Raw genomic sequence first — 15,787 nt, 5'->3', positions numbered from 1 at the left:
CTTCCCTGTTTTGATTGGCTAATTTCTATGTAAACTTGCCTGTTCCTTCAGACACCCAAGTGCAACTTTGTGATCTCACAGTAAGCACATTTCAGGAAATTAGAAATGCTTAATTCTGTCTTATGAAATTTCCCAGAGATCATGTTAAAGGAGAACAAATTGCAATTCTATGAAAATATAGAAATATAGAATGTTTTTGATTTGATTTGATGCTCAGTGTTGTTTAATTAATTATAACTAAGGTTTTTAATTAATTTTAACACTGACATTGTTTAAAATAAACATAGGTCTACAAGGCGGTTCGGTGGTGGATGAACAAATACAACAATCTCTCATCTTCCCAGACTGTGTCCAGTACTAAAAACAGATGTTTTTTTAATGACCTTTGACTTTTATAATAATAATAATATTGAGAATAGCAGCTTGACAGATAAAGTGTGTCACAACTAGTTTTATATCAATTTGGAATTATTTAGATTATGTTTTTAATAAGCATTTAACAAACCATATATTTTAAGGAATATTTACAACATTAAAGGAATGTTTCAGGTTCAATACAAGTTAAGCTCAATTGACAGCATTTTTAGCATAATATTGATTACCACAAAAATGTATTTTGACTCGTCCATCCTTTTCTTTAAAAAAAAGCAAAAATCTGGGTCACAGTGACAATTAAAATTGAAGTGAATGGGGCCCAATTTTTTTGTTAAAATACTCACTTTTTCGAAAGTATAGCCACAAAACAATTTGCATGTAAACATGATTTTAGAGTGATAAAATCACTTACTAACCGCTTCTGTCCAAAGTTAGCCAGTTTTACTTCATCCTTGCCATGACAATATCAACAAAACCTAAAATCCTAAAACGCCTGTAAAAATTAAGATTTAAACAAATTTACAGCTCAAATAATTTTAACAGAAGAATGAATATAAGTGCATTTATAAAGTTACAAGTATAAACCCTCCAAAAATTGGCCCCCATTCAATTCCATTGTAAGTGTCTCACTGTTACCTCCATTTTCGCTCTCTTTTTTTTTTTTTTTAAAGAAAAGGAGGGACAAGTAGAAAATAATTTTTGTGGTAACTAAATATATGCTAGTTTGAGTATTTCTGTAACTGTTGATCTCCTGGGATATTAATGCACAACTGTCTCTAGAGTGTAAAGAGAATGGTGTGAAAAACAAAAAACATCCAGTGCGTGGCAGTTCTGTGGCCGAAAATGGCTTGTTAATGACAGAGGTCAGAGGAGAATGGCCAGACTGGTCCAAGCTGACAGGAAATAACCATACGTTACAACCGTTCTGTGCAGCAAAGCATTTCTGAACATGCAACACATCAAACATTGAGGCGAATGGGCTACAGCAGCAGGAGACCCCTCTGGGTACCACTATTGTTAGCTAAGAACAGGAAACCGAGGCTGCAGTGGGCACAGGCTCACCAAAACTGGACAGTAGATGATTGGAAAAACATCACCTGACAAATCTGGATTTCAGTTGAGGTACACAGATGGTAGGCCCACTGCAGCCTCAGTTTTCAGTTCTTGACTGACAGAAGTGGAACCTGATGTGGTCTTCTGCTGTTGTAGCCCATCCACCTCAAGGTTCGACATGTTGTGCATTCTGAGATGCTATTCTGCTCACTACTATTGTACAGAGGGGTTATCTGAGTTACTGTAGCCTTTCTGTCAGCATAAACCAGTCTGGCCATTCTCCATTGACCTCTCTCATCAACAAGGGGTTTCCATCCGCAGATCTGCCGCTCACTGGATGTTTTTTGTTTTTGGCATCATTCTCTATACACTCTAGAGACTGTTGCATGTGAAAATCCCAGAACATCAGCAGTTACAGAAATACTCAAACAAGCCCGTCTGGCACCAATAACACAAGTTCCCGACCCATATCTGCATGATTTTATACATCACATTGCTGCCACATGATGGCTGATTAGATAATCGCATGAATAAGTAGATGTACAGGAATACCTAATAAAGTGGCTGTTGAGTGTATATGTCACATCCACACCGGACTCCCATTCCCATTCCACACTCCACTCTCTCTCCACTGATTATGAATTGCCTGCACCTATTCCTAATCCATGGCTCATCATTCTCCACTATTAATATTCACTCCACCACTTCGTCATTGTCAAGTCTCTGCAAGGAAACCTAGACTCACTAGCTCTCCCTGTTTTTAACATGAAGCTGAACTCGGAAGCAGAACTCCTCTCCGCTAACCTTCATCCAAGTCCTTCTAAAGCTCCTTTGTCTCCCAGAGACTTCCTGTGCTCACTCTTCATCAACCTTCCTGCGATCTCCAACTCTGTTGTCTACAAGCTAAATTTGCTTCCTTACTAAACTGACTGCTCTCTGATCTGTGTGTTCAATAAAACTCCCGCATCTGGGTTAACCAACCATCTGTGTCTGTGTGCTACGTTACAGAAAACTTGACCAGCGAAATATGAACCCAGCGAGAGCCGATCAGAACGCCATAGAAAGTACCATCGATCTATTAGTGAATCAACTGAGACAAACATTACTCACCGCTGCAGCCAGCAATGCCCCGGTATTGTCACAACACGAGCCAAGCGAGACGCCGGCAGCCATGCTTTCCACTACTTACGCATCTTCCTCGACGCACCTTCCCATGCCCATTTCGCCACCAGCGCTCTTCTCTGGATCGGCAGAGGACTGCAGCAGCTTCCTTTTGCAATGTTCATTGTCTATGGAAATGCAGCCAGGTAGATTCACTACGGAATGTTCCAAGGTGGCATATTTGATATCTCTTCTCTCTGGGCGAGCTCTGCAGTAGGCAACCACCATATGGAATCAAGATGGCCCTGTGATTCAAACCTACAATTCTTTTGTGTCAAGGAGGTGTTCGGACACCCAGTTGGGGACTCTCAGGTCCATGGACAGCTTTATCGACTCCGCCAAGGCAGATGACAAGTGTCAGATTATGCCCTCCAATTTCGAACCCTGGCTGCTGCAAGCAGATGGAACGAACCAGCTCTCCTTACCATCTATTGACAGGGACTGGAACCAGCTCTCCAGCTTCAGCTCTCTGCTTATAATGACAGTTTGGGACTGGAACATTTTATCCAGCTCTCCATACATGTGGCCAATCGAATGAAGTCCTGTTTGGTTGAGCGTACCAGCGAGACCCAGTCTCCACTCAGTTCAGTACCTTCCAGCCATCACCCTGGGCCATCAGAGGAGCCCATGCAAGTAGACTCCTCTCACCTGAGACCTTCTGAATGACAACGCTACATTCGCTCCCATCTCTTTCTCTACTGCGGCGTGGCTGACCATCACATTGCCCAATGCCCAATCCGTCCTCCAAGACTCACGGTGAGTTCAGCTACCACCACACCTGCCATCTATTCGCCCTTGAGCACCACAGTGACCATCTCGTCTGCAACTTACTCCTTCACAGTCTCCGCCCTCCTCAACTCTGGTGCTGCAGCCAACTTCATCTCACGGACACTCTGCAAACGGCTCCACCTCCATCTGACCAAACACCAACCCAGTCCACTCCATAATTGGCCAACCACTGGGCAAGGGGTTTGTCACTCACCAGACAGCTCTAATATACCTGCGAGTGGGTGCGACCCACCTAGAATCCATCTCCTTCCTGGTATTGGATGGCACGACTTCTGAAATCATCCTCGATTGTCCCTGGCTAGTTCAGCATTCCCCTGTGTTGTCATGGACATCGGGTGAGGTACTGTCCTGGGGTCCTAACTGCTTTCAGGAATGTCTAGTCCTCCCTCGCCAACTGCCGAGAAATACAGTCCCCACCAGGGGCCCTACTCCGGCCCAGATCTTTGCAACCTCGTTGGAGAGTCCCCTGCTTAACCGTCAGATTAACATTTCTCCAACCTACTCAGGGCGCCAGGATGTCTTCAGCCCTCAGTTTGCTACACAATTTCCTCCTCACAGACCTTGGGATTGTGCCATCAATCTGCTTCCTGGTGCCCCTCTGCCCAGAGGAAGAATTTACTCGCTGTCACTACCCGAACAGAAGGCCATGGAGGAGTACGTCGAGGAAGCCCTGTCCCAAGGATACATTCGTCCATCCACTTCCCTTGCCGCTTCCAGCTTCTTCTTCATAGCCAAGAAGGATGGGGGCCTATGACCCTGCATAGACTACCGGGCCCTCAACAATGTCACCGTCAAGTACCGCTATCCCCTTCCCTTGGTTCCAGCTGCCCTGGAATTGCTTAGAGGAGCAACGGTGTTCACCAAACTGGACCTGCGCAGTGCTTACAACTTAATCTGGATACGGAAGGGGGATGAGTGGAAGACCGCCTTCGTCATACCCACGGGGCACTATGAATATCTGGTGATGCCGTATGGCCTGGCCAACGCCCCTTCCGTTTTCCAAAGTTTCTTGAACGAGATCTTCAGAGAATTTCTCCAACACTTCGTTATCATATACATAGACAACATCCTCATCTTCTCCCGAAGTCTCCCGGAACACATCCATCATGTCACGCAGGTCCTACAAAGGCTACGCGAACACCATCTGTTCCTCAAATCTGAGAAGTGCACCTTCCATCAGCCCTCAGTCCAATTCCTGGGCTACAACATCGGCCCAGAGGGAGTGGAGATGGACCAAGGGAAGGTACAGGCAGTCCAGTCTTGGCCACCCCCGACCATGATTAAGGAACTCCAACGTTTCCTCGGATTTTCTAACTTCTACCACCAATTCAGCTGGAATTATAGCACCCTCACTGCACCGCTCAATTCACTCCTCCGCTCCAATCCAAAACTCCTGTCCTGGTTGCATCCGCAGCCTTCCAGTGGCTCAAAGGTGCCTTCACTTCTGCACCAATCCTTGTACACCCCAATCCTGACCTTCCTTTCGTGGTCAAAGTAGACACCTCCACCACTGGTGTCGGAGCGATACACTCCCAGCAGCATGGGAATCCTTCCAAATTACACCCCTGTGCCTTCTTTTCCCGTAAGTTATCCCTGGCAGAGCAGAATTACGACATTGGCAACCGGGAGCTTCAAGCTGGCACGTGAAGAGTGGTGCCACTGGTTGGAGGTTTCCCGTCACCCCTTTCAAGTTATCACAGACCATCAGAACCTGAAGTACCTAAGGGACACTCATTGGTTGAACCCTCACCAGGCCCGGTGAGCATTATTCTTCACCAGGTTCAACTTCCACATCACTTATCATCCAGGGTCTAAAAACACCAAGGCAGACGCTCTCTCCCGACTACATTCAGCTGTACATACAGATTCCATTTCTACTACTCATGAAACCATTTTGCCATCTTCCCTGAAAGTCAGTCCTATCCACTGGGCCCTGGATGGCCAAATCGCAGAAGCTACCATCACTGAACTTGCTCCTCTGGGGTGCCAAGAGAGGCGCACTTACATTCCCACTCCACTCCGTCAACAACTCATGGAAGCAGTCCACTCCTCCTTGGGAACAGGGCATCCAGGAATACACCAGACCCTCTTGCTCCTCAAGGATCGTGAGGTTATACGGTTCGTCCAATACTGCCCAGACTGCACCATCTCTAAATCCTCCCATCACCTTCCTTCCTTCCTTATGAAGGCCCTTCCCATGGCTCTAGAGACCGCGGAAGACCTGTTCCACCACATCTTCCGGAATTTCTGTCTGCCAGAGGACATCGTTTCAGATCGTGGTCCCCAATTTACTTCGAGAGTATGGAAGGCCTTCTTCTCCCTCCTAGGTATGTCAATAAGCCTCTCCTCTGGTTATCACCCCCAGGTTAGATTTAGATAAGGGGTTTGGGTAAGGGCATAATTTTAATAAGCATGTCCTTAACACCTCGAGCGCGGAACAAAATATTTCAGCTCTGTAGGTCCATACAATGCAAGTGAATGGGTGCTAAAATTTTGAAGCTCCAAAATCCATATAAAGGGGGCATAAAAGTAATCCATGTGACTCCAGTGGTTAAATCCATGTGTTCAGACACGATATGATAGGTGTGGGTGAGAAACAGATCAATATTTAAGTCATTTTTTATCTTAAATTCTCCTCCCTGCCCAGTAGGGGGTGATATGCACAAAGAAAAAAAAAATTAGTGAATGTGAATCACCAAAAACAGAAGAAGGAGAAACCTGTTTCTTACCCACACCTATCATATCACTTAAGAAGAGATGGATTTAACCACCAGAGTCATCTGGAATACTTTTATGTTGCCCTTATGTGATTTTGGTAGGACTGTTCGATATCAGAAATTTGGGAATCGACTCCGATTCCGATTCCTGGTTTTGGAATCGATGGAACCAATTCCAGGAGTCGATTCCAGACTTATGTTTTTGATTCTTTTTCGATTCGGAAAAAAACAAACAAAAAAAACCCCAACAAAAACAGGAGGTAAAAGTTATATCTCATAATAAACAGCTCACTACAAAGCTTTCTTTGCACTATTTATAATAGTATGAATGGCATTTAGGCCTACTATTAATAGCTCCATTCTAAGATTAAATGGGCACATGCCTAAGCACAATGCTTCAATCCCATGAGATAAATTTGAGGGAAGTTTGAGTAGATGCACCTGTATTTCAAAGAACTACCGTATATAATCTTAAAAGCACCATTTAACCTACATTGAAATTGTCTGTTATCACTCATGAGTTTGGTCAAACTTTCTATGAAGCTCATATTTATAATGATTTGTAAAGGCATAATAATGCATTAGTAATAAATAATTGTAACCACAATTAAAATGCATTATAATAATTACCTATTCATAGTTATACCTTAGAGTATAATGCATTATAACACAAGCAACATCCGATTTTATCTGCAGAAGTTATAATGTATTATATATATTTGTTATATATAACAGGTGTGCTTTAAGTAAAGTGACAAAAGCAATGTCTTCTTATAAACATCCATAAGATATTTGTAAGTGGTTATAAGACATTACAAGTCATGCTGGAATTTATATATGTTACATGTGCACAAAATACAAAATAACACACATTCAGTGTCAATTTTGAGATATTACGAAAAACACTTATAAAGCTAAAAGGTTCAAATATATCAGAAATTCTCTCTATCAGAAAAATATGTATGTTGATCACACATGTAAACACACAAACTGATTCTATACAGGACTCTATTCAATAAAATTTAATGTTTGTGCATCTTATTTGGAGACTTATTTCATAATAACTTCAACTGTATAAGCTTGACTTGTAATGTGTTGTGTTACAAGTTTATGTTATGGCTGTTTATAAGAAGATATTGCTTTTGTAACTACTTAAAGCAGGCAAAGAGCACTTATAATATGATCGGGTCATAAAGACATTTGACTGTACATTATACAGCACTAATACCATTAACTTTATTAACTTCTGTTAAAATGGGATGTTTCTTGTGTTATAATGCATTATACTCAAGTATAACTATGAATAGGAAAAGTCTTATAATGTATTATAACTGTAGTTATAATTATTTATGAGAAGTTATAACATATTTTAATGTGTATTATGAGACATTATGAATGTAGTATAATGCCTTTACAATGCATTATAAATATGGGCTTCATAGAAAGTGTTACCATGAGTTTTTGTTTATAAAGAGGTTTATATTAGAATGTACAGTAATAGTCCACTACTGTTTGTACACTGAATAAAATGTCCAAACAATACACACTTCAGTTTTATTTTAAAATCCAGGTTGTTGTACTGGTTTATTTCATACATGTATTTACTTTTTTATTTGATTTAAAAAAAAAAAATTTCATGTAAAATTGTGTAAAATCTAGGGTAACTAAAACAAATTATGCAAAAAGTTTTAAAACACTGTGTAAAAATGTCGAGAATGAGAAGTGTTAGATTCTTGCTTTTATAATTGCAGCACATTGATCAATTAAACTTCAATATACTGATTTATTTATGTAAACTGGGAAGCTAACTCAACTCTGCCATCTCCTTGTTGCAGACTTGTTTGTAACATCGGGGAAGTTATTACTGTTTGCCAATTTACAGTCACAAATTTGGCACATTGATTAAAATTTGAATCCAAAGTAAATACTGGCAGACTATACAGGTTTGGAAAGCAGACGTGTTGAAGGGCTTGTCTGATTGCTTCATACAGATCATACAGAGTGGATTTACAGATGCTGACGGACTGCAAAAGACTCAGAGTCAGGTTAATGATCGTTAAGATGCAGTCATTTTATAATCCTTTTGTAAATTGTATTAGTGCTCTTAGGCTTCTGAAATGTGTAGTTCAGTTGTCGAGTAAATAAACACAGTCCGAAAATATCAACCGGTTTCCCTGAAAGGAATCAACTCCAACTCTGGCACTGAGCCCAAACTAAATCCATGACTAGGTAGGCCTAAAATAGAATATTATTAAATATATCAAATGTTTGATTAGAAAAACAAGAGAAATGCAGAGAGGGAATTAAGAGCTTTTATTAAACAAACAAAAACAGAATCCAAATTACAAATCAAATCTCTAAAGGGACAAAAACAACAAACTAAAAAGACTAGACTGACTGACGAACTGGAGACAGGAAATGACACAGCAAACTCACAGGCTAACAAACTCAAAAAACAATAACAGAAGACAAGGGAGAGAATAAATAGGGGAAGGGTAATAAGAAGCAGGTGCCACTGATGATGGGATGAGTGGAATAGCAAGCTGTAGTCCTGGCAACGGAGCTGGCATTCTCCACGTGGCACCTGCAACACACGATAGGGAGAGAGAGACACACAGACACATGCACAAACATGACCAACAGACAGAAACGAGGGACTGTCCAGCAATGTCTGTGACAGTCAGACATATAGATGTTGCCTTGGGCTCTTGAAGTGGTGAGTATGAAACAAGGGCCATCCAGAAAAGAAGAGAGGATTTAAATGAATGATCCTTTCTTCCTGTTTTTACACTTACTGTGTATGCCATGCTAAACAACTGACCTTTATCCATAGGTCAGCAGCCATGTTGTGTGCTAACCATGTTGTTTTAATTACCACCCTATGCATTAATGTAAGTGAAAGTGGCACTCTTGTATGAATCAGTTCTTTGCTGGCTGAGGTGAGAGCCTTGCATATTGCTACAACAATAAAGAACTGACAGTGTCAAATAAAATGTTTTTGGCATCTGTCTCTGCTCACTGGGGATCTAAAAAAAGAGTATTATTCTCTTACCTTTAAGGAGATATCAGGTATGAATTAAGCTCCCATAAAACATACAGAGATGCAGTTAGTAATTTGAAACCATTTTAAACTCTGCATTTGCACTTTAGTAAAAAGTTACTATAAACAATATTTCATAAAAGCTTTTTTTATATTAACTTAATATTCATTAATATGAATAATTAAAAAAACTGTGAATGATAAATATTAACAATGTTTTGCATAGCCTACTGTTCAAACTGATTTGGTTTAGAATTAATCAGTGTTTTTGATGTTCACAATCACTATTGATTCCCCCCATAAGGTTTATTATTTTATTTGTATTATTCACTTATATAAAAGTTATGTAACAGTTACATTTATTAAAGTAAAACACACAAACAGATGTGTTGAAAATGAATGGAAGTGATATTTCTTGGTGTGTTAGTTGATACATGTTCTGTTGTGAACTTTTTGTTTAAATTTAATTGACTTAATTGTTTTTCAGTACTGGAGAATTATATGTTGTACAGTACCTGTAAAAATTGTAATTTTAAAATTAACCTTTTAGTTTCCTTTGAAATTCTTCCCCCTATAGGCAAAGATACATTTTGCTGACTATCTCTAACAGCAAAAGAAAACAAATTATGACTATTAAAACGATTATGCTCCCACAATCTTTTAAGAGAGGAAAAAAGAGAGAAAGCTAGATTACGGCAGTCAGAAAGAGAAAGATGCCAAATTTATTGTCACTCAGCAGCTGTAGGCTATTTGAAGCCCCATTGCAGCAGTGTTGACCAGTTTTCTTACTTTTTTTTTTTTTTACACTGAAATGCATATGTGCATTTCATAAAAATTACACTGCCATCTATATTTTGACTGTAATTTTTCTTACATGAAGTGGTCTTTTCATCTGACACTCCAGGTATTCCTCAGTTAAGGTGTCTTTGATCATGTGATTTGACATTTGTAACATTTATCTTAATATTTTTTTAAATTATAAGAATGTTTGCATCACTACCCATAGAATGCATACAGTGGGTCCTACATATGTCCCATGTGTGTTTACTATACTGTATGGTATGAAGGGGGAGGGTTTACCCATGTCTCTTTGGCCTATTGATGAGTTGAATACATTCACTAACAACTGTTTTAATCAAAAGGAAATCACAGCATTTTTAACCATGTGCATTTATTCCTGATATGTTCTAATTATGAATGTTACAGGTAATTTGTGTATTTGACCTCTGAGGGGTGACTGAGGGTCTGATTTATGTCAGGAATGCAGTAAAAGTGCTTATTCATTTAGCCTGGGTACATGTGAGTTGTAATTAATTAATTGGTTCAAATTGATCAAAGTGTTTGTGTATTGTGTTTACATTTTAGGTCATTAATTACTGACACAAATACATTCTTAGCACTCATCACTAAAAGTATATTTCACCTAACTTTGCTCTGTTGCGTTTGGACGTTTTGTTCGATTTTTATGTTGTTCCAGATGTATAAGGCATGACTCAACCTTGAGGGAAAGATACTAATGTTATGTTCTGTCTAATGACGTCAATGCAGAGATTGTTTGAAGTTTTGAGAATCATATGACTAAGCCAAAGGAGCTGAGCTCAATCGGTATCTAAAAGAAGATTTGGATTTATGACAAAACTGCAAGCCTTACAATACTTGCTTAAGATTTGTGTTGAAAGACAAACAAAGATGCAGCTCTGAATTGTGACAATTACGTAGCAGCACAGAACACCATGTTTGCAAGATTTCTTGAATTATCTGTACTGTTCCCCTATCAGAACCCTGTACTTGTAAGAGATGACGTCAATTAATTTGCATGTGCCTATAATCACAGTTGTTTCTGTAATCAAAGTTAGTTCGAGTTTAGATCCTCAACGATATGTACTGTATAACCATTTTCTCTTTCTGTCTTTCACCAATGGAAATGTGGAGAACTTTGTCTTCAGTAAACTCTCTCTCTCTCTACTGACTGAAACTCAACTTTGACTCCATTGTTTATACTGGTCTCTTTACTGGGTATTAACTGTATTTTCTTACAATTAAATGCTCTTAATACTGGTATTACACTTGTACAATATTACAACCTTGCTTTAATCCAGAGTGCATGGCATTATTACAGGGACAGTCCCCATGGAGCAACCTGATGCCTTGTTCACAGCAAGGGCACAATGGACATTTCATGATACCTCCCAACAAATTGCCCATATTAGCCTACTGTGAAAGACATTTTATTTTATTTTTTACATAATTTTTTTTATATAATAATAATAAGAATATATATATATATATATATATATATATATATATATATATATATATATATATATATATATATATATATAAAATCAACCATTTAAAAAAAATATTATAAATAAAATGACCATAATAACAGTTTTGCCCATGCAAAACCGTAATACCGATCAGTCAGAATAGCAACCCGAGTCAGAACAGTCTGAAGGTCTGTGCCAAGTTTGGTGGATGTAGCTTGAAAGCTCTAGCAGGAGATACATTTGATAATTTTGTTCTTGGTTTAGGAATTTTAGAAAAACCCTAAACCATGTCAGTAAAATAACAGTATGTTATTTTTAATTGCAGTGTAATTTGCAGATTAAATTATTTAAATAATAATAATAATAATAATATGGAATGGAATTTTAATATGGAAACTGTCCAATAGAGAATGCTAATGTGAACATTTATGTGAAACGTGAAAATTCATGTTTTAGGAGTTTCCGAGACCCCTGGAACCATAATAGGCTACAATGTTTTGAAACAGGTCATCCATATGACTCTTGATTCAAAAAATGTAAAGCCTACGTGGAGAAATAATGGCACGATAGGCACCTTGATATGACTCGGTCGATTTCCTACAATAATTGTTAATACAAATGTGTTACAAATGTTTGTAAATACATGTTTTAATGTTAAACTGTTAATTTGAATGTTTACTCATTTGAAAATCACTCAAATTCGATCTTTTGAACAGAATATAGGCACGTAATTAGACGATTTCTTTTTTGGGAAATTGGGAAAGTTGTGATGGTGGGAGGAGAGCAGTATTTCCAGCCACTGTGATGACATTCCATTGACAGGACAAATGTTCAGTCAGAATGCCCCAGAAAGTGAGCTAAGCATCAACAGTGGACAATCCAAACGGTTTCCATCACAGGACATGAGAGGGCAGTTCTCACAAACTGTAGGAGATCATCGCACAGAATACTCTCCAGTGGCGCGAGTATTGCGGATATGTGAACACATCAGATGATTATTCAGAATGATTATTCTTGCCTTTCGGATTTGGGATTTCATGTATGAGGAACATCGTGTGCCCCTCTTATCACCCCCCTGGAGCGTGTATGCTGCCTTCTTTGCTCACCTCATCTTCTCTCATCTTCTGTCGCTTTCATGCTTCCGGATCTCCTCAGCCCTCACGCGCGATGGATTCAGAAGTACAGAATACACTGGGAAGTCGTTGCTCTGCATCAGTGGTTTCTATGTGCCGCTCGAATTTCTGGAAATACATGTTCGACGTTTTACCTTTGACTGCTTTTCTGTTCGTTTGGAACCCACAGATCTGAAATATTCTTCTAAAGATCTTTGTTTGTGTTCTGCAGAAGAAAGAAAGTCTTGGGATCCCATGAGGGTGAGTAAATGATGAGAGAATTTTCATTTTTGGGTGAACTATCTCTTTAAGAGTGGAATTTGTTCTTCATTGTAAAAGGTGGTAACCCGCCATTGTTACCTTAAGTAGCTCTTGCTACTTCTACGTAGGCATACGCCGTATGCCTAGGTGACCATACGTCCTCTTTTTCGCGGACATGTCCTCTTTTTCGGACCTTAAAAAAGCGTCCCCGAATATGGTCACCCTACGTATACCCACATAACTTTCTTAGGATTTTGCGTATGCCCACCTGAAATAAGTGATGATATGTAGGCATATGGCCGCCAGAACAACGATTAGTCTTTTGACTTGGAACATTTAATCTACTAACGCGATGCAGCAGTATCGGTGAGCTTCACTGACAAGACAGACAGTCCGACTAAGATGATCCACCAATCAGAACGATCATTTCAGACGCGATTGGATATTTGCTAACCAATAATATTTTCCGTTTCAGTAAGGGGCGGGACATTTCCAGCATCTAATGCTAATGCACAACCCTGGAGTAACCATAATATGCGCTGTAAATTTATTTCCCTTTTAAAAGTAAATATATACATTTAAATTTAACTTATGCAATTAAAAGTGGTAGTTTTGACGCTCTTCGCAGATGCTGGACAGCTGTGTCCCTTAATTAAAAAAATGTCTTTATATATATATATATATATATATATATATATATATATATATATATATATATATATATATATATATATAATATTTATTGCTATATGTGGTAATTCTAGATAACGTGTTAACTTGAACATTACTACACTCATATTAGCTATACTATGCTTAACAGTTTATTGCCTATTAAGTATGTATTAGTTTATTAATTAGAGTAATTATAAAGTATTAACAATTTTCATAGTAGCCTAATAAAAGGAACAATAATGACACCTTTTAACTTAAATACATATTTAAAACCAAGTTACCATACCAAGGTTCTTAGTAGTGAACTGTACACCATGCCAGCAAAAAACTTACCCTGATATAGGCTACATTTTCATGTTCATGTGGGACTATAATTACAACAGCCAATATTCTTTTTTTATGAAAAAAAAAAAAAAAAATATATATATATATATATATATATATATATATATATATATATATATATATATATATATATATATATATTTCCTACACATTTTACTTTACTATTTGTACTGTATATAAATGTAAATATATGAATTTTAGAGACTGGGTTCATGTTTTATTTAAATGATTTACTGTCCTTCATAAATTCACAGTATGCCAAACTCTTCAGACACTACTACACCACTGTGTAACCTATAAATTAAGACTGATTGATTGACTTTAATTAAAACAGTCAATTTAGATGTTACCACATGAATCATATTTTTAGGTTAATATTTTTCAGTGCAGGTTTGTTCTGGGGTCATTGGACATCAGGGTCTTAATGCAGACATCTTTCGTCATTCTTTAATGTAGCACTGGAATATGACACAATTTAAAATAAATATTTTTAAATTAAGAAAATCTTTCAGTATTGCAGTGGAGCCAAAAACTAAAATGTCCTAATGATTTAAAAATTAGATTCTTGAAATTAATATACTTTTCACAGATCCCTAAAGCATTATTCCAATATTGCACAATGCACTCATTGAATTAGGCAATTCTCAATACTTCTCAGGAGTATTAAAACTTTTCATCCAATTGATAAACCAAATTAGTTAAAAAAAAAAAAAAAAAAGTTTTAAAGCCAGCAAAACCAGAGCCACCATACAGTACCTATCTATTTGCTTGTCTACAAATTGTCATACATGACCGCAAAATGATGTCCCAGACAATCCCAGCTGTTTACCACATTCAGGAATGTTTATCTTTCATTTTAATTATGTTTAAACATAATTTTAATTTATTTCATTTTCATAGGCATTTTGCATTTAGTTTACTAGACTAGACATGAAAAGTAGAGGGAAAGAGAGGAGAATGGGATTAGGGCATGTCACAGACAGGATTATGAACCTAAGTCCCCATGAGCACAACAGCTCTGTATATGGAGTGGTCTTGAAATACTTTTGGGAAAGTTGAAATATCCTATAGCCTATACTAAAACTATTTTTAACTGCATTTTGTTCATTCTTTTATAATGATTATGCATGTAGCTTTAATGACCTCATATTATTTGAGAGAATACATGGATATTTGTACTTACTATTCTGGAGTAACTGTTCTGGTGGCAAAAAGATAATAAAAAAATAGTGATAAATTTAGAAGAAATGCTGACCAGTTACAGCACCCAGATATACTCTTTTTTTATGCATTGATGTAAATTGTAACCTAAAATCTTGACCTGAAATCCTAAAATCTACATTATACCTTGAGCATGTGCTCTACCCAAAGACAGATTTACCAATAAAAGCAACAACACAGTTAAAGTTTATAAACGAGCACAGCTTACCTTGGCCATTTTAAGTTGCAACCATCTTTATAGCAAATCACTTTCTAATCCATTACTCTTTCATATTATATTGGGGTCATGGGTTTCAGTCTTACTGCACCTGTTGTTTTTTATCTCATCTATTTGCGGCTCTGTCATTCTGAAGAGCTTTGCTATGTTAATTGCAATATTGCGCTTGGTCACCAACAAAAATTCAATGACAGCATCAGTCTGCACATCCATTCCTCTAATGCATATTTTGCACTAACATGAGCTGATGAAATTTTCCAGTTTCATTCTTGCTGGCTGGCCCTTTTGTAACTTCTATGTCAGTTTGCACAGGTGTCATTGTATGATATCAAACAGCTTCAGCAGGTGGAATGTATGCTATTATGTAAAACTGTGTCTATTACTTGTAGAGTAAAATTGGAGATGTGAAGGATTTAAAGGCTGCTCAAAGTAATGTGACTGTAAATTTAAACTTTAATGTAAACTGTATTTTCTCTTAAAGGAATACTGTTCACATATCAAAATAAATTCTTAATAATTTACTCACTATTAATTTGTTCAGAATGCATATAACT

This window comes from Myxocyprinus asiaticus, chromosome 4 (genome assembly GCF_019703515.2).
Source record: "Myxocyprinus asiaticus isolate MX2 ecotype Aquarium Trade chromosome 4, UBuf_Myxa_2, whole genome shotgun sequence".
In the NCBI taxonomy this organism is placed as follows: domain Eukaryota; kingdom Metazoa; phylum Chordata; class Actinopteri; order Cypriniformes; family Catostomidae; genus Myxocyprinus; species Myxocyprinus asiaticus.
This window is presented reverse-complemented; position numbering follows the sequence as displayed.